Here is an 18,479-nt window from a genome sequence, read left to right as displayed (position 1 = left end):
TAAATTTAATTTATCTTTCTTATTGGAGGAAATTTGATTAGAGTGTTGTGATTGTCTGGCTGTACAGAATCTGGTCAATGATTCATACATATGTCTGTTCATCTTCGGATCCTGTTACCATGTACGTTATTACAGAATGTTGAGTAGACCTCCCTTGGTATTTGGTAGGTGTTTTGTCATGATATATTTTATATGTATTGGTGATTATATAATTCATATAGTTTATATGTTATATGTTTATATACATTTAACATACATTAGTATATGTATGCTACCCCCATAATCCTAATTTATCCATCCTCCCACCTTTCATTTTGGTTAACCATTAGTTTGTTTTATCAGTCTGTGAGTGTGTTTTTCTGTGGAAATATGTTCATTGGGAGCAATCTTAGGATGGATAACACGTATAAATGATATCATAGGATATTTGTCATTCCTTTTTGACTTACTTAACGTACTATGATTATTTCTAGGCTCATGTGTAGTCCTGAAAACGGCATTGTTCATTTTTTTCCCGAGGCTACTATTCCATTCAGTACGTACACCACTTCTTCTTTGTCCATTTATCTGTTGATGGACATTTTGTTTGCTTGCATGGCTTGGCTATTGTAAATATTGCTGCAGTGCATGTTTGCCTGTCTGTGCCTTTCCCATTCTGGTCTTCTTAGGGTATAGGCCCATTAGGGGATCGGCCGCATGATATGGTAGCTCAATTTTTACCTTTTAAACGCAGCTCCGTTCTGTTCTCATGATTAGCTGTTACCAGTTTACATCCAACCAACAGCATAGTGGGTATGCATTTCTCCCCCAACCCGTCAGCATGCATTGTTTGTAGACTTTTTACGGATGGCATTTTGAATATTGGGTGGTGAAATCTTTTTGTAGTTTGGATTTGCATCCAACCAATAATTCCTGATATTGAGCTTTTATCCATGTTCTTCTTTTTTTAAAACAACCGAGTGAGTAACACTTACCTCTTCAAATTGTTTTCTTGAAAAATTTTCCGTGTTGTGAACTTTCTTGGCCATTACCTACCCCAGGACATTTTTTGAGGACACGTGTCATTTACGGCCCTACAATTACTGTGAATCTCAAGTGACCCTTAGCCCTGTGTTTAAAGCTGCTGTTGTGGGAAACGGCCACAAGGCGGCAGCATTTCTCCATTCCCAAGTCTGGTTACTAGGGCAGCAGAGCCTTCCTGAAAGTTGTGTTCCTAGGTTGTAAATTAGAATGGGATGTGCCAGGGAAAACCCCAATAACTTTATGTCTCATTAATTGTTGTTCGTGGTTTTAATTTTTTAAATTGGGGTAATGAGCAGAATAGTGTTTGTTCTGGGTGTGCACAATCAGGTTCAATTGAACATTATATATATCTACTCATGTACAGATCCTCTTCCCATGTAAATTACTATTATATTTTTAAATAAATTTATTTTATTTATTTATTTATTTTTGGCTGAGTTGGATCTTCGTTGCTGCATGTGGGCTTTCTCCAGTTGCGGTGAGCGGGGGCTACTCTCCGTTGCGGTGCACCGGCTTCTCACTGCAGTGGCTTCTCTTGTTGCGGAGCACGGGCTCTAGGCGTGTGGGCTTCAGTAGTTGTGGTGCATGGGCTCAGTAGTTATGGCTCATGGGCTCCAGAGCGTAGGCTCATTAGTTGTGGTGCACGGGCTTAGTTGCTCTGCTGCATGTGGGACCTTCCCGAACCAGGGATCGAACCTGTGTCCCCTGCATTGGCAGGTGGATTCTTAACCATGGTGCCACCAGGCAAGCCCCCGTGTAAATTATTACAGAGCGTTCAGTAGACCTCCCTTGGTATATGGTCGGTCTTTTTGATACGTGTGTTTAATATGTATTTGTATACGTACGGTAACCCTAATCTTAATGTATCCATTCCTCCCACCTTTCCTTTTAGATAACCATAGTTTGTTTTCTAAGTCTGTGAGAGTCTTTCTCTGTGGAAATATGTTCATACGTGTCAGTTGTTAGGTAACAGCTAGGAGTGATATCACAGGTTATTTGTCGGCTGCTTTCCGACTTACCTCATGTTCTGTGATTATCTCTAGGCTCATCTATGGTGCTGCAAAGAGCAGTGTTTCATCCTTTTCCATGGCGAATATTGCATTGTGTAGATGGACCACTTCTTCTTTGTGCATTCATCTGTGGATGGACATTTTGGTTACTTCCAAGTCTTGGCAATGCTAAATATTGATGCAGTGCAGGATTGCCAGCCTGTGTCTTTTGGATTCTGGTCTTCTCAGGGATTAGGCCCAGCAGTGGGCCTACTAGATCATATGGTGGTTCAAATTTTTCCCTTTCAACGCACCTCCATTCTGTTCTCACTACTGGCTGTTACCAGTTTACATGCCACCAGCAACTAGAGGGTACACAGTTCTCTAAAACCCCTTCAGAATTTATTGTTTGTAGACTTTTTACTGATGGCATTTTGAGTGTTGGGTGGTGATACCTTCTTGTAGGTTGGATTTGCATGCGTCTAATAATTCCCGATATTGAGCTTTCATCTACGTTTTTTTTTAAGTAAAACAGAGAAACTCACCTCTTCAAATTGTTTCCTTGAAAAATTTGCCATGTTCCCTGAATTCCTGTGGCCATTACCTGCACCAGGACATTTTTTGAGGGCAGGTGTCCTTTACAGCCCTGTAGTAATTGTGAATATCACATGACCATTAGTTCTGCATTTAAAGCTGCTGTTGCAGGAAACGGCCACAAGGGGGCAGCATTTCTATATTCCCAACTCTGGTTACTAGGGCAACACAGCCTTCCTGGAAGTCCTGTTTGTAGGTTGTAAAGTAGAGTGGAATGTGCCAGGACAAACCCCCAGAAACTATGTCTACTTATTTGTTGTTGATATTCTCAGTTTAATTTTCATTTTTCTCAGAGCAAATTTGATTGCAATGTTGTGTTTGTTCTAGGTGTACAGAATGTCTTTCATTGATTCATATATCTTTTCATGTTTGGATCCTGTTCCGTAGAGATTATTACAGAATGTTGTGTAGACCTCTCTTGGTATTCGGTATGTCTGATGATTATATATTTTATAAGTATTAGCATATGTCTGTTAAACCCAATATCCTCCGTTATACATTCCTCACACCTTTCCGTTTGGTTAAGCACAAGCTTGTTTTCTGAACACGTGAGTGTCCTTCTCTGTGGAAATAGGTTCATTCCTATCAATTTTTACATAAGACCTATACGTGATATCATAGGATATATGTCTCTCGCTTTCTGACTTACTTCAAGTTGTGTGATTGTCTGTAGCCTCGTCTATGGTGCTGCAAACGGCATTGTTTCATTCTTTTCTGTGTCTAATATTGCATTGTGTACATGGACCACTTTTTCGTCCATTCATCTGATGATGGACATTTTTGTTGCTTCCATGTCTTGGCTATTGTAAATACTGCTGCAATACACGATGTTCCATCCTGTGTCTTTTTGATTCTGGCTTTCACAGGTGACAGGCCCAATAGCGGGCCTTCCGGATCATATGGGGACTCAATTTTTACCTTTCAACGCACTGCCATTCTGTTCCTATTATTGGCGGTGACCAGTTTACATCCCACTTAGACCGAGAGGTTACGCTATTCTCCACAACTTCTTCAACATCTATTGTTTGTTGACGTTTTGCTGATGGTCATTCTGACTGGTGTGAGGTGATACGTTTGTGTAGATTGGATTTGCATGCGTCTAATAATTCCTGATGTTTTGCGTGGATCAATGTCCTTTTCATTTTTTTTTAAGATTCAGCTAAACTTACAACTTCAAATTTCCTTCTTGAAAAATTTGCCGCGTTTGGATTTTTTTGGCCATTCCCTACCCCAGGACAGTTTTTGAGGGCATGAGTCATTTACAGCCCTGCAGTCCTTGTGAATATCAGTGACCATTAGCAGTGGATTTAAAGCTGCTGTTTGAGGAAACGGCCTTAAGGTGGCAGCATTTCTACGTTGCCAACTCTGCTTGCTAGGGAAACAGAACCTTGCTGCAAGTTGTGCTTTTAGGTTGCAGATTAGAGTGGAATGTGTCAGGACAAACCCCCATAAGTTTTAGCCTCCTTAATTCTTGTTTGTGTCTTTAAGTTTTCATTTTTATCAGAGCAAATTGGATTTTAAAATGTCTTTTGTTCTAGCTGCACAGAATCTTGTTCATGTACACATATACATATATCTATTGATCTTTGTGTCCTTTTCCATGTAGGTTATTGTAGAGTGTTGAATAGACCACTCTTGGTATTCCATAGGTCTTTGGGGATGATATATTTTATATGTATTAGTATATGTTTGTTAACCCCAATATCCTAATTTGTCCATTCCTCACACCTTTTCTTTGGCTTAACCATAAGTTTGTCTTCTCCATCTGAGATCGTCTTTCCCTATGGAAATATGTTCATTTTTATGAATTTTCAGATAACATAAGTGATATCGTAGAACATTTGTCTTTCGCAATCTGACTTACTTCACGTTGTGTGATTATCTCTAGGCTCATCCGTGGTGCTGCATATGCCATTCTTTTATTTTTTTTCGTGGCTAATATTCCATTCTGTACATATACCACTTCTTCTTTGTCCATTCATCTGTTTATGGAGCTTTTTTTTGCTTCCATGTCTTGGCTCTTTCAATATTGCTGCAGTGCACATTTGCCTGCCTCTGTCTTTCCGATTCTGGTGGTCTTAGGTTATAGGCCCAGAAGGTGCCCTGCCGCATCATACGGTAGCTCAATTTTTACCTTTTAAAGCAGCTGCATTCAGTTTTCATTAGTGCTGTTAGCACTTTACACCCCATCAGCAGCTAGAAGGTACACAGTTCCCTAAAACCTCTTCAGCATTTATAGTTTGTAGACTTTTTGCTGATGGTCATTTGACTGGTGTGAGTTGAAACATTTGTGGACGTGGGATGTGCATGCAGCTAATAATTTCTTATATTGAGCTATAGGCATGTCTTTTTTTTCTTTTCCTTTTTTTTTTAAAGAGTGAGTACAACTTCCCTCTCATATTGACTTCTTGAAAACTTTGTCATGTGTTGAAATTTCTTGCCTATTCCCTACCCCAGGACATTTTTTGAGGGCAGGTATCATTTACAGCCCCGCAGTCCTCGTGACTATTAAGCGACCATTAGCACTGTGTTTAAAGCTGCTGTTGTGGGAAACAGCCACAAGGCGGCAGCATTATTACGTTCTCAACTCTTGTTACTAGGGCAACAGAGTCTTCTGGACCTCGTGTTCCTCGGTTGTAAATTAGAGTGGAATGTGCTGGGACAAGCCCCCAGAAGTTTATGTCTCCTTACTTATGTTCGTTTTTTAAATTTAATTTATATTTCTTATCGGAGGAAATTTGATTAGAGTGTTGTGATTGTCTGGCTGTACAGAATCTGGTCAATGATTCATACATATGTCTGTTCATCTTCGGATCCTGTTACCATGTACGTTATTACAGAATGTTGAGTAGACCTCCCTTGGTATTTGGTAGGTGTTTTGTCATGATATATTTTATATGTATTGGTGATTATATAATTCATATAGTTTATATGTTATATGTTTATATACATTTAACATACATTAGTATATGTATGCTACCCCCATAATCCTAATTTATCCATCCTCCCACCTTTCATTTTGGTTAACCATTAGTTTGTTTTATAAGTCTGTGAGTGTGTTTTTCTGTGGAAATATGTTCATTGGGAGCAATCTTAGGATGGATAACACGTATAAATGATATCATAGGATATTTGTCATTCCTTTTTGACTTACTTAACGTACTATGATTATTTCTAGGCTCATGTGTAGTCCTGAAAACGGCATTGTTCATTTTTTTCCCGAGGCTACTATTCCATTCGGTACGTACACCACTTCTTCTTTGTCCATTTATCTGTTGATGGACATTTTGTTTGCTTGCATGGCTTGGCTATTGTAAATATTGCTGCAGTGCATGTTTGCCTGTCTGTGCCTTTCCCATTCTGGTCTTCTTAGGGTATAGGCCCATTAGGGGATCGGCCGCATGATATGGTAGCTCAATTTTCACCTTTTAAACGCAGCTCCGTTCTGTTCTCATGATTAGCTGTTACCAGTTTACATCCAACCAACAGCATAGTGGGTATGCATTTCTCCCCCAACCCGTCAGCATGCATTGTTTGTAGACTTTTTACGGATGGCATTTTGAATATTGGGTGGTGAAATCTTTCTGTAGTTTGGATTTGCATCCAACCAATAATTCCTGATATTGAGCTTTTATCCATGTTCTTCTTTTTTTAAAACAACCGAGTGAGTAACACTTACCTCTTCAAATTGTTTTCTTGAAAAATTTTCCGTGTTGTGAACTTTCTTGGCCATTACCTACCCCAGGACATTTTTTGAGGACACGTGTCATTTACGGCCCTACAATTACTGTGAATCTCAAGTGACCCTTAGCCCTGTGTTTAAAGCTGCTGTTGTGGGAAACGGCCACAAGGCGGCAGCATTTCTCCATTCCCAAGTCTGGTTACTAGGGCAGCAGAGCCTTCCTGAAAGTTGTGTTCCTAGGTTGTAAATTAGAATGGGATGTGCCAGGGAAAACCCCAATAACTTTATGTCTCATTAATTGTTGTTCGTGGTTTTAATTTTTTAAATTGGGGTAATGAGCAGAATAGTGTTTGTTCTGGGTGTGCACAATCAGGTTCAATTGAACATTATATATATCTACTCATGTACAGATCCTCTTCCCATGTAAATTACTATTATATTTTTAAATAAATTTATTTTATTTATTTATTTATTTTTGGCTGAGTTGGATCTTCGTTGCTGCATGTGGGCTTTCTCCAGTTGCGGTGAGCGGGGGCTACTCTCCGTTGCGGTGCACCGGCTTCTCACTGCAGTGGCTTCTCTTGTTGCGGAGCACGGGCTCTAGGCGTGTGGGCTTCAGTAGTTGTGGTGCATGGGCTCAGTAGTTATGGCTCATGGGCTCCAGAGCGTAGGCTCATTAGTTGTGGTGCACGGGCTTAGTTGCTCTGCTGCATGTGGGACCTTCCCGAACCAGGGATCGAACCTGTGTCCCCTGCATTGGCAGGTGGATTCTTAACCACGGTGCCACCAGGCAAGCCCCCGTGTAAATTATTACAGAGCGTTCAGTAGACCTCCCTTGGTATATGGTCGGTCTTTTTGATACGTGTGTTTAATATGTATTTGTATACGTACGGTAACCCTAATCTTAATGTATCCATTCCTCCCACCTTTCCTTTTAGATAACCATAGTTTGTTTTCTAAGTCTGTGAGAGTCTTTCTCTGTGGAAATATGTTCATACGTGTCAGTTGTTAGGTAACAGCTAGGAGTGATATCACAGGTTATTTGTCGGCTGCTTTCCGACTTACCTCATGTTCTGTGATTATCTCTAGGCTCATCTATGGTGCTGCAAAGAGCAGTGTTTCATCCTTTTCCAATGCGAATATTGCATTGTGTAGATGGACCACTTCTTCTTTGTGCATTCATCTGTGGATGGACATTTTGGTTACTTCCAAGTCTTGGCAATGCTAAATATTGATGCAGTGCAGGATTGCCAGCCTGTGTCTTTTGGATTCTGGTCTTCTCAGGGATTAGGCCCAGCAGTGGGCCTACTAGATCATATGGTGGTTCAAATTTTTCCCTTTCAACGCACCTCCATTCTGTTCTCACTACTGGCTGTTACCAGTTTACATGCCACCAGCAACTAGAGGGTACACAGTTCTCTAAAACCCCTTCAGAATTTATTGTTTGTAGACTTTTTACTGATGGCATTTTGAGTGTTGGGTGGTGATACCTTCTTGTAGGTTGGATTTGCATGCGTCTAATAATTCCCGATATTGAGCTTTCATCTACGTTTTTTTTTAAGTAAAACAGAGAAACTCACCTCTTCAAATTGTTTCCTTGAAAAATTTGCCATGTTCCCTGAATTCCTGTGGCCATTACCTGCACCAGGACATTTTTTGAGGGCAGGTGTCCTTTACAGCCCTGTAGTAATTGTGAATATCACATGACCATTAGTTCTGCATTTAAAGCTGCTGTTGCAGGAAACGGCCACAAGGGGGCAGCATTTCTATATTCCCAACTCTGGTTACTAGGGCAACACAGCCTTCCTGGAAGTCCTGTTTGTAGGTTGTAAAGTAGAGTGGAATGTGCCAGGACAAACCCCCAGAAACTATGTCTACTTATTTGTTGTTGATATTCTCAGTTTAATTTTCATTTTTCTCAGAGCAAATTTGATTGCAATGTTGTGTTTGTTCTAGGTGTACAGAATGTCTTTCATTGATTCATATATCTTTTCATGTTTGGATCCTGTTCCGTAGAGATTATTACAGAATGTTGTGTAGACCTCTCTTGGTATTCGGTATGTCTGATGATTATATATTTTATAAGTATTAGCATATGTCTGTTAAACCCAATATCCTCCGTTATACATTCCTCACACCTTTCCGTTTGGTTAAGCACAAGCTTGTTTTCTGAACACGTGAGTGTCCTTCTCTGTGGAAATAGGTTCATTCCTATCAATTTTTACATAAGACCTATACGTGATATCATAGGATATGTGTCTCTCGCTTTCTGACTTACTTCAAGTTGTGTGATTGTCTGTAGCCTCGTCTATGGTGCTGCAAACGGCATTGTTTCATTCTTTTCTGTGTCTAATATTGCATTGTGTACATGGACCACTTTTTCGTCCATTCATCTGATGATGGACATTTTTGTTGCTTCCATGTCTTGGCTATTGTAAATACTGCTGCAATACACGATGTTCCATCCTGTGTCTTTTTGATTCTGGCTTTCACAGGTGACAGGCCCAATAGCGGGCCTTCCGGATCATATGGGGACTCAATTTTTACCTTTCAACGCACTGCCATTCTGTTCCTATTATTGGCGGTGACCAGTTTACATCCCACTTAGACCGAGAGGTTACGCTATTCTCCACAACTTCTTCAACATCTATTGTTTGTTGACGTTTTGCTGATGGTCATTCTGACTGGTGTGAGGTGATACGTTTGTGTAGATTGGATTTGCATGCGTCTAATAATTCCTGATGTTTTGCGTGGATCAATGTCCTTTTCATTTTTTTTTAAGATTCAGCTAAACTTACAACTTCAAATTTCCTTCTTGAAAAATTTGCCGCGTTTGGATTTTTTTGGCCATTCCCTCCCCAGGACAGTTTTTGAGGGCATGAGTCATTTACAGCCCTGCAGTCCTTGTGAATATCAGTGACCATTAGCAGTGGATTTAAAGCTGCTGTTTGAGGAAACGGCCTTAAGGTGGCAGCATTTCTACGTTGGCAACTCTGCTTGCTAGGGAAACAGAACCTTGCTGCAAGTTGTGCTTTTAGGTTGCAGATTAGAGTGGAATGTGTCAGGACAAACCCCCATAAGTTTTAGCCTCCTTAATTCTTGTTTGTGTCTTTAAGTTTTCATTTTTATCAGAGCAAATTGGATTTTAAAATGTCTTTTGTTCTAGCTGCACAGAATCTTGTTCATGTACACATATACATATATCTATTGATCTTTGTGTCCTTTTCCATGTAGGTTATTGTAGAGTGTTGAATAGACCACTCTTGGTATTCCATAGGTCTTTGGGGATGATATATTTTATATGTATTAGTATATGTTTGTTAACCCCAATATCCTAATTTGTCCATTCCTCACACCTTTTCTTTGGCTTAACCATAAGTTTGTCTTCTCCATCTGAGATCGTCTTTCCCTATGGAAATATGTTCATTTTTATGAATTTTCAGATAACATAAGTGATATCGTAGAACATTTGTCTTTCGCAATCTGACTTACTTCACGTTGTGTGATTATCTCTAGGCTCATCCGTGGTGCTGCATATGCCATTCTTTTATTTTTTTTCGTGGCTAATATTCCATTCTGTACATATACCACTTCTTCTTTGTCCATTCATCTGTTTATGGAGCTTTTTTTTGCTTCCATGTCTTGGCTCTTTCAATATTGCTGCAGTGCACATTTGCCTGCCTCTGTCTTTCCGATTCTGGTGGTCTTAGGTTATAGGCCCAGAAGGTGCCCTGCCGCATCATACGGTAGCTCAATTTTTACCTTTTAAAGCAGCTGCATTCAGTTTTCATTAGTGCTGTTAGCACTTTACACCCCATCAGCAGCTAGAAGGTACACAGTTCCCTAAAACCTCTTCAGCATTTATAGTTTGTAGACTTTTTGCTGATGGTCATTTGACTGGTGTGAGCTGAAACCTTTGTGGACGTGGGATTTGCATGCAGCTAATAATTCCTTATACTGAGCTATAGGCATGTCTTTTTTTTTCTTTTCCTTTTTTTTTAAAGAGTGAGTACAACTTCCCTCTCATATTGACTTCTTGAAAACTTTGTCATGTGTTGAAATTTCTTGCCTATTCCCTACCCCAGGACATTTTTTGAGGGCAGGTATCATTTACAGCCCCGCAGTCCTCGTGACTATTAAGCGACCATTAGCACTGTGTTTAAAGCTGCTGTTGTGGGAAACAGCCACAAGGCGGCAGCATTATTACGTTCTCAACTCTTGTTACTAGGGCAACAGAGTCTTCCTGGACGTCGTGTTCCTCGGTTGTAAATTAGAGTGGAATGTGCTGGGACAAGCCCCCAGAAGTTTATGTCTCCTTACTTATGTTCGTTTTTTAAATTTAATTTATCTTTCTTATTGGAGGAAATTTGATTAGAGTGTTGTGATTGTCTGGCTGTACAGAATCTGGTCAATGATTCATACATATGTCTGTTCATCTTCGGATCCTGTTACCATGTACGTTATTACAGAATGTTGAGTAGACCTCCCTTGGTATTTGGTAGGTGTTTTGTCATGATATATTTTATATGTATTGGTGATTATATAATTCATATAGTTTATATGTTATGTTTATATACATTTAACATACATTAGTATATGTATGCTACCCCCATAATCCTAATTTATCCATCCTCCCACCTTTCATTTTGGTTAACCATTAGTTTGTTTTATAAGTCTGTGAGTGTGTTTTTCTGTGGAAATATGTTCATTGGGAGCAATCTTAGGATGGATAACACGTATAAATGATATCATAGGATATTTGTCATTCCTTTTTGACTTACTTAACGTACTATGATTATTTCTAGGCTCATGTGTAGTCCTGAAAACGGCATTGTTCATTTTTTTCCCGAGGCTACTATTCCATTCGGTACGTACACCACTTCTTCTTTGTCCATTTATCTGTTGATGGACATTTTGTTTGCTTGCATGGCTTGGCTATTGTAAATATTGCTGCAGTGCATGTTTGCCTGTCTGTGCCTTTCCCATTCTGGTCTTCTTAGGGTATAGGCCCATTAGGGGATCGGCCGCATGATATGGTAGCTCAATTTTTACCTTTTAAACGCAGCTCCGTTCTGTTCTCATGATTAGCTGTTACCAGTTTACATCCAACCAACAGCATAGTGGGTATGCATTTCTCCCCCAACCCGTCAGCATGCATTGTTTGTAGACTTTTTACGGATGGCATTTTGAATATTGGGTGGTGAAATCTTTCTGTAGTTTGGATTTGCATCCAACCAATAATTCCTGATATTGAGCTTTTATCCATGTTCTTCTTTTTTTAAAACAACCGAGTGAGTAACACTTACCTCTTCAAATTGTTTTCTTGAAAAATTTTCCGTGTTGTGAACTTTCTTGGCCATTACCTACCCCAGGACATTTTTTGAGGACACGTGTCATTTACGGCCCTACAATTACTGTGAATCTCAAGTGACCCTTAGCCCTGTGTTTAAAGCTGCTGTTGTGGGAAACGGCCACAAGGCGGCAGCATTTCTCCATTCCCAAGTCTGGTTACTAGGGCAGCAGAGCCTTCCTGAAAGTTGTGTTCCTAGGTTGTAAATTAGAATGGGATGTGCCAGGGAAAACCCCAATAACTTTATGTCTCATTAATTGTTGTTCGTGGTTTTAATTTTTTAAATTGGGGTAATGAGCAGAATAGTGTTTGTTCTGGGTGTGCACAATCAGGTTCAATTGAACATTATATATATCTACTCATGTACAGATCCTCTTCCCATGTAAATTACTATTATTTTTTTTAATAAATTTATTTTATTTATTTACTTATTTTTGGCTGAGTTGGATCTTCGTTGCTGCATGTGGGCTTTCTCCAGTTGCGGTGAGCGGGGGCTACTCTCCGTTGCGGTGCACCGGCTTCTCACTGCAGTGGCTTCTCTTGTTGCGGAGCACGGGCTCTAGGCATGTGGGCTTCAGTAGTTGTGGTGCATGGGCTCAGTAGTTATGGCTCATGGGCTCCAGAGCGTAGGCTCATTAGTTGTGGTGCACGGGCTTAGTTGCTCTGCTGCATGTGGGACCTTCCCGAACCAGGGATCGAACCTGTGTCCCCTGCATTGGCAGGTGGATTCTTAACCACGGTGCCACCAGGCAAGCCCCCGTGTAAATTATTACAGAGCGTTCAGTAGACCTCCCTTGGTATATGGTCGGTCTTTTTGATACGTGTGTTTAATATGTATTTGTATACGTACGGTAACCCTAATCTTAATGTGTCCATTCCTCCCACCTTTCCTTTTAGATAACCATAGTTTGTTTTCTAAGTCTGTGAGAGTCTTTCTCTGTGGAAATATGTTCATACGTGTCAGTTGTTAGGTAACAGCTAGGAGTGATATCACAGGTTATTTGTCGGCTGCTTTCCGACTTACCTCATGTTCTGTGATTATCTCTAGGCTCATCTATGGTGCTGCAAAGAGCAGTGTTTCATCCTTTTCCATGGCGAATATTGCATTGTGTACATGGACCACTTCTTCTTTGTGCATTCATCTGTGGATGGACATTTTGGTTACTTCCAAGTCTTGGCAATGCTAAATATTGATGCAGTGCAGGATTGCCAGCCTGTGTCTTTTGGATTCTGGTCTTCTCAGGGATTAGGCCCAGCAGTGGGCCTACTAGATCATATGGTGGTTCAAATTTTTCCCTTTCAACGCACCTCCATTCTGTTCTCACTACTGGCTGTTACCAGTTTACATGCCACCAGCAACTAGAGGGTACACAGTTCTCTAAAACCCCTTCAGAATTTATTGTTTGTAGACTTTTTACTGATGGCATTTTGAGTGTTGGGTGGTGATACCTTCTTGTAGGTTGGATTTGCATGCGTCTAATAATTCCCGATATTGAGCTTTCATCTACGTTTTTTTTTTAAGTAAAACAGAGAAACTCACCTCTTCAAATTGTTTCCTTGAAAAATTTGCCATGTTCCCTGAATTCCTGTGGCCATTACCTGCACCAGGACATTTTTTGAGGGCAGGTGTCCTTTACAGCCCTGTAGTAATTGTGAATATCACATGACCATTAGTTCTGCATTTAAAGCTGCTGTTGCAGGAAACGGCCACAAGGGGGCAGCATTTCTATATTCCCAACTCTGGTTACTAGGGCAACACAGCCTTCCTGGAAGTCCTGTTTGTAGGTTGTAAAGTAGAGTGGAATGTGCCAGGACAAACCCCCAGAAACTATGTCTACTTATTTGTTGTTGATATTCTCAGTTTAATTTTCATTTTTCTCAGAGCAAATTTGATTGCAATGTTGTGTTTGTTCTAGGTGTACAGAATGTCTTTCATTGATTCATATATCTTTTCATGTTTGGATCCTGTTCCGTAGAGATTATTACAGAATGTTGTGTAGACCTCTCTTGGTATTCGGTATGTCTGATGATTATATATTTTATAAGTATTAGCATATGTCTGTTAAACCCAATATCCTCCGTTATACATTCCTCACACCTTTCCGTTTGGTTAAGCACAAGCTTGTTTTCTGAACACGTGAGTGTCCTTCTCTGTGGAAATAGGTTCATTCCTATCAATTTTTAGATAAGACCTATACGTGATATCATAGGATATGTGTCTCTCGCTTTCTGACTTACTTCAAGTTGTGTGATTGTCTGTAGCCTCGTCTATGGTGCTGCAAACGGCATTGTTTCATTCTTTTCTGTGTCTAATATTGCATTGTGTACATGGACCACTTTTTCGTCCATTCATCTGATGATGGACATTTTTGTTGCTTCCATGTCTTGGCTATTGTAAATACTGCTGCAATACACGATGTTCCATCCTGTGTCTTTTTGATTCTGGCTTTCACAGGTGACAGGCCCAATAGCGGGCCTTCCGGATCATATGGGGACTCAATTTTTACCTTTCAACGCACTGCCATTCTGTTCCTATTATTGGCGGTGACCAGTTTACATCCCACTTAGACCGAGAGGTTACGCTATTCTCCACAACTTCTTCAACATCTATTGTTTGTTGACGTTTTGCTGATGGTCATTCTGACTGGTGTGAGGTGATACGTTTGTGTAGATTGGATTTGCATGCGTCTAATAATTCCTGATGTTTTGCGTGTATCAATGTCCTTTTCATTTTTTTTTAAGATTCAGCTAAACTTACAACTTCAAATTTCCTTCTTGAAAGATTTGCCGCGTTTGGATTTTTTTGGCCATTCCCTACCCCAGGACAGTTTTTGAGGGCATGAGTCATTTACAGCCCTGCAGTCCTTGTGAATATCAGTGACCATTAGCAGTGGATTTAAAGCTGCTGTTTGAGGAAACGGCCTTAAGGTGGCAGCATTTCTACGTTGCCAACTCTGCTTGCTAGGGAAACAGAACCTTGCTGCAAGTTGTGCTTTTAGGTTGCAGATTAGAGTGGAATGTGTCAGGACAAACCCCCATAAGTTTTAGCCTCCTTAATTCTTGTTTGTGTCTTTAAGTTTTCATTTTTATCAGAGCAAATTGGATTTTAAAATGTCTTTTGTTCTAGCTGCACAGAATCTTGTTCATGTACACATATACATATATCTATTGATCTTTGTGTCCTTTTCCATGTAGGTTATTGTAGAGTGTTGAATAGACCACTCTTGGTATTCCATAGGTCTTTGGGGATGATATATTTTATATGTATTAGTATATGTTTGTTAACCCCAATATCCTAATTTGTCCATTCCTCACACCTTTTCTTTGGCTTAACCATAAGTTTGTCTTCTCCATCTGAGATCGTCTTTCCCTATGGAAATATGTTCATTTTTATGAATTTTCAGATAACATAAGTGATATCGTAGAACATTTGTCTTTCGCAATCTGACTTACTTCACGTTGTGTGATTATCTCTAGGCTCATCCGTGGTGCTGCATATGCCATTCTTTTATTTTTTTTCGTGGCTAATATTCCATTCTGTGCATATACCACTTCTTTGTCCATTCATCTGTTTATGGAGCTTTTTTTTGCTTCCATGTCTTGGCTCTTTCAATATTGCTGCAGTGCACATTTGCCTGCCTCTGTCTTTCCGATTCTGGTGGTCTTAGGTTATAGGCCCAGAAGGTGCCCTGCCGCATCATACGGTAGCTCAATTTTTACCTTTTAAAGCAGCTGCATTCAGTTTTCATTAGTGCTGTTAGCACTTTACACCCCATCAGCAGCTAGAAGGTACACAGTTCCCTAAAACCTCTTCAGCATTTATAGTTTGTAGACTTTTTGCTGATGGTCATTTGACTGGTGTGAGCTGAAACCTTTGTGGACGTGGGATTTGCATGCAGCTAATAATTCCTTATACTGAGCTATAGGCATGTCTTTTTTTTTCTTTTCCTTTTTTTTTAAAGAGTGAGTACAACTTCCCTCTCATATTGACTTCTTGAAAACTTTGTCATGTGTTGAAATTTCTTGCCTATTCCCTACCCCAGGACATTTTTTGAGGGCAGGTATCATTTACAGCCCCGCAGTCCTCGTGACTATTAAGCGACCATTAGCACTGTGTTTAAAGCTGCTGTTGTGGGAAACAGCCACAAGGCGGCAGCATTATTACGTTCTCAACTCTTGTTACTAGGGCAACAGAGTCTTCCTGGACGTCGTGTTCCTCGGTTGTAAATTAGAGTGGAATGTGCTGGGACAAGCCCCCAGAAGTTTATGTCTCCTTACTTATGTTCGTTTTTTAAATTTAATTTATCTTTCTTATTGGAGGAAATTTGATTAGAGTGTTGTGATTGTCTGGCTGTACAGAATCTGGTCAATGATTCATACATATGTCTGTTCATCTTCGGATCCTGTTACCATGTACGTTATTACAGAATGTTGAGTAGACCTCCCTTGGTATTTGGTAGGTGTTTTGTCATGATATATTTTATATGTATTGGTGATTATATAATTCATATAGTTTATATGTTATGTTTATATACATTTAACATACATTAGTATATGTATGCTACCCCCATAATCCTAATTTATCCATCCTCCCACCTTTCATTTTGGTTAACCATTAGTTTGTTTTATAAGTCTGTGAGTGTGTTTTTCTGTGGAAATATGTTCATTGGGAGCAATCTTAGGATGGATAACACGTATAAATGATATCATAGGATATTTGTCATTCCTTTTTGACTTACTTAACGTACTATGATTATTTCTAGGCTCATGTGTAGTCCTGAAAACGGCATTGTTCATTTTTTTCCCGAGGCTACTATTCCATTCGGTACGTACACCACTTCTTCTTTGTCCATTTATCTGTTGATGGACATTTTGTTTGCTTGCATGGCTTGGCTATTGTAAATATTGCTGCAGTGCATGTTTGCCTGTCTGTGCCTTTCCCATTCTGGTCTTCTTAGGGTATAGGCCCATTAGGGGATCGGCCGCATGATATGGTAGCTCAATTTTTACCTTTTAAACGCAGCTCCGTTCTGTTCTCATGATTAGCTGTTACCAGTTTACATCCAACCAACAGCATAGTGGGTATGCATTTCTCCCCCAACCCGTCAGCATGCATTGTTTGTAGACTTTTTACGGATGGCATTTTGAATATTGGGTGGTGAAATCTTTCTGTAGTTTGGATTTGCATCCAACCAATAATTCCTGATATTGAGCTTTTATCCATGTTCTTCTTTTTTTAAAACAACCGAGTGAGTAACACTTACCTCTTCAAATTGTTTTCTTGAAAAATTTTCCGTGTTGTGAACTTTCTTGGCCATTACCTACCCCAGGACATTTTTTGAGGACACGTGTCATTTACGGCCCTACAATTCCTGTGAATCTCAAGTGACCCTTAGCCCTGTGTTTAAAGCTGCTGTTGTGGGAAACGGCCACAAGGCGGCAGCATTTCTCCATTCCCAAGTCTGGTTACTAGGGCAGCAGAGCCTTCCTGAAAGTTGTGTTCCTAGGTTGTAAATTAGAATGGGATGTGCCAGGGAAAACCCCAATAACTTTATGTCTCATTAATTGTTGTTCGTGGTTTTAATTTTTTAAATTGGGGTAATGAGCAGAATAGTGTTTGTTCTGGGTGTGCACAATCAGGTTCAATTGAACATTATATATATCTACTCATGTACAGATCCTCTTCCCATGTAAATTACTATTATTTTTTTTAATAAATTTATTTTATTTATTTACTTATTTTTGGCTGAGTTGGATCTTCGTTGCTGCATGTGGGCTTTCTCCAGTTGCGGTGAGCGGGGGCTACTCTCCGTTGCGGTGCACCGGCTTCTCACTGCAGTGGCTTCTCTTGTTGCGGAGCACGGGCTCTAGGCATGTGGGCTTCAGTAGTTGTGGTGCATGGGCTCAGTAGTTATGGCTCATGGGCTCCAGAGCGTAGGCTCATTAGTTGTGGTGCACGGGCTTAGTTGCTCTGCTGCATGTGGGACCTTCCCGAACCAGGGATCGAACCTGTGTCCCCTGCATTGGCAGGTGGATTCTTAACCACGGTGCCACCAGGCAAGCCCCCGTGTAAATTATTACAGAGCGTTCAGTAGACCTCCCTTGGTATATGGTCGGTCTTTTTGATACGTGTGTTTAATATGTATTTGTATACGTACGGTAACCCTAATCTTAATGTGTCCATTCCTCCCACCTTTCCTTTTAGATAACCATAGTTTGTTTTCTAAGTCTGTGAGAGTCTTTCTCTGTGGAAATATGTTCATACGTGTCAGTTGTTAGGTAACAGCTAGGAGTGATATCACAGGTTATTTGTCGGCTGCTTTCCGACTTACCTCATGTTCTGTGATTATCTCTAGGCTCATCTATGGTGCTGCAAAGAGCAGTGTTTCATCCTTTTCCATGGCGAATATTGCATTGTGTACATGGACCACTTCTTCTTTGTGCATTCATCTGTGGATGGACATTTTGGTTACTTCCAAGTCTTGGCAATGCTAAATATTGATGCAGTGCAGGATTGCCAGCCTGTGTCTTTTGGATTCTGGTCTTCTCAGGGATTAGGCCCAGCAGTGGGCCTACTAGATCATATGGTGGTTCAAATTTTTCCCTTTCAACGCACCTCCATTCTGTTCTCACTACTGGCTGTTACCAGTTTACATGCCACCAGCAACTAGAGGGTACACAGTTCTCTAAAACCCCTTCAGAATTTATTGTTTGTAGACTTTTTACTGATGGCATTTTGAGTGTTGGGTGGTGATACCTTCTTGTAGGTTGGATTTGCATGCGTCTAATAATTCCCGATATTGAGCTTTCATCTACGTTTTTTTTTAAGTAAAACAGAGAA

Source organism: Eubalaena glacialis, chromosome 7 (assembly GCF_028564815.1).
Source record: "Eubalaena glacialis isolate mEubGla1 chromosome 7, mEubGla1.1.hap2.+ XY, whole genome shotgun sequence".
Lineage (NCBI taxonomy): Eukaryota > Metazoa > Chordata > Mammalia > Artiodactyla > Balaenidae > Eubalaena > Eubalaena glacialis.
The sequence above is the reverse complement of the archived record's forward strand: the minus strand, read 5'-3'. Positions refer to the sequence as shown.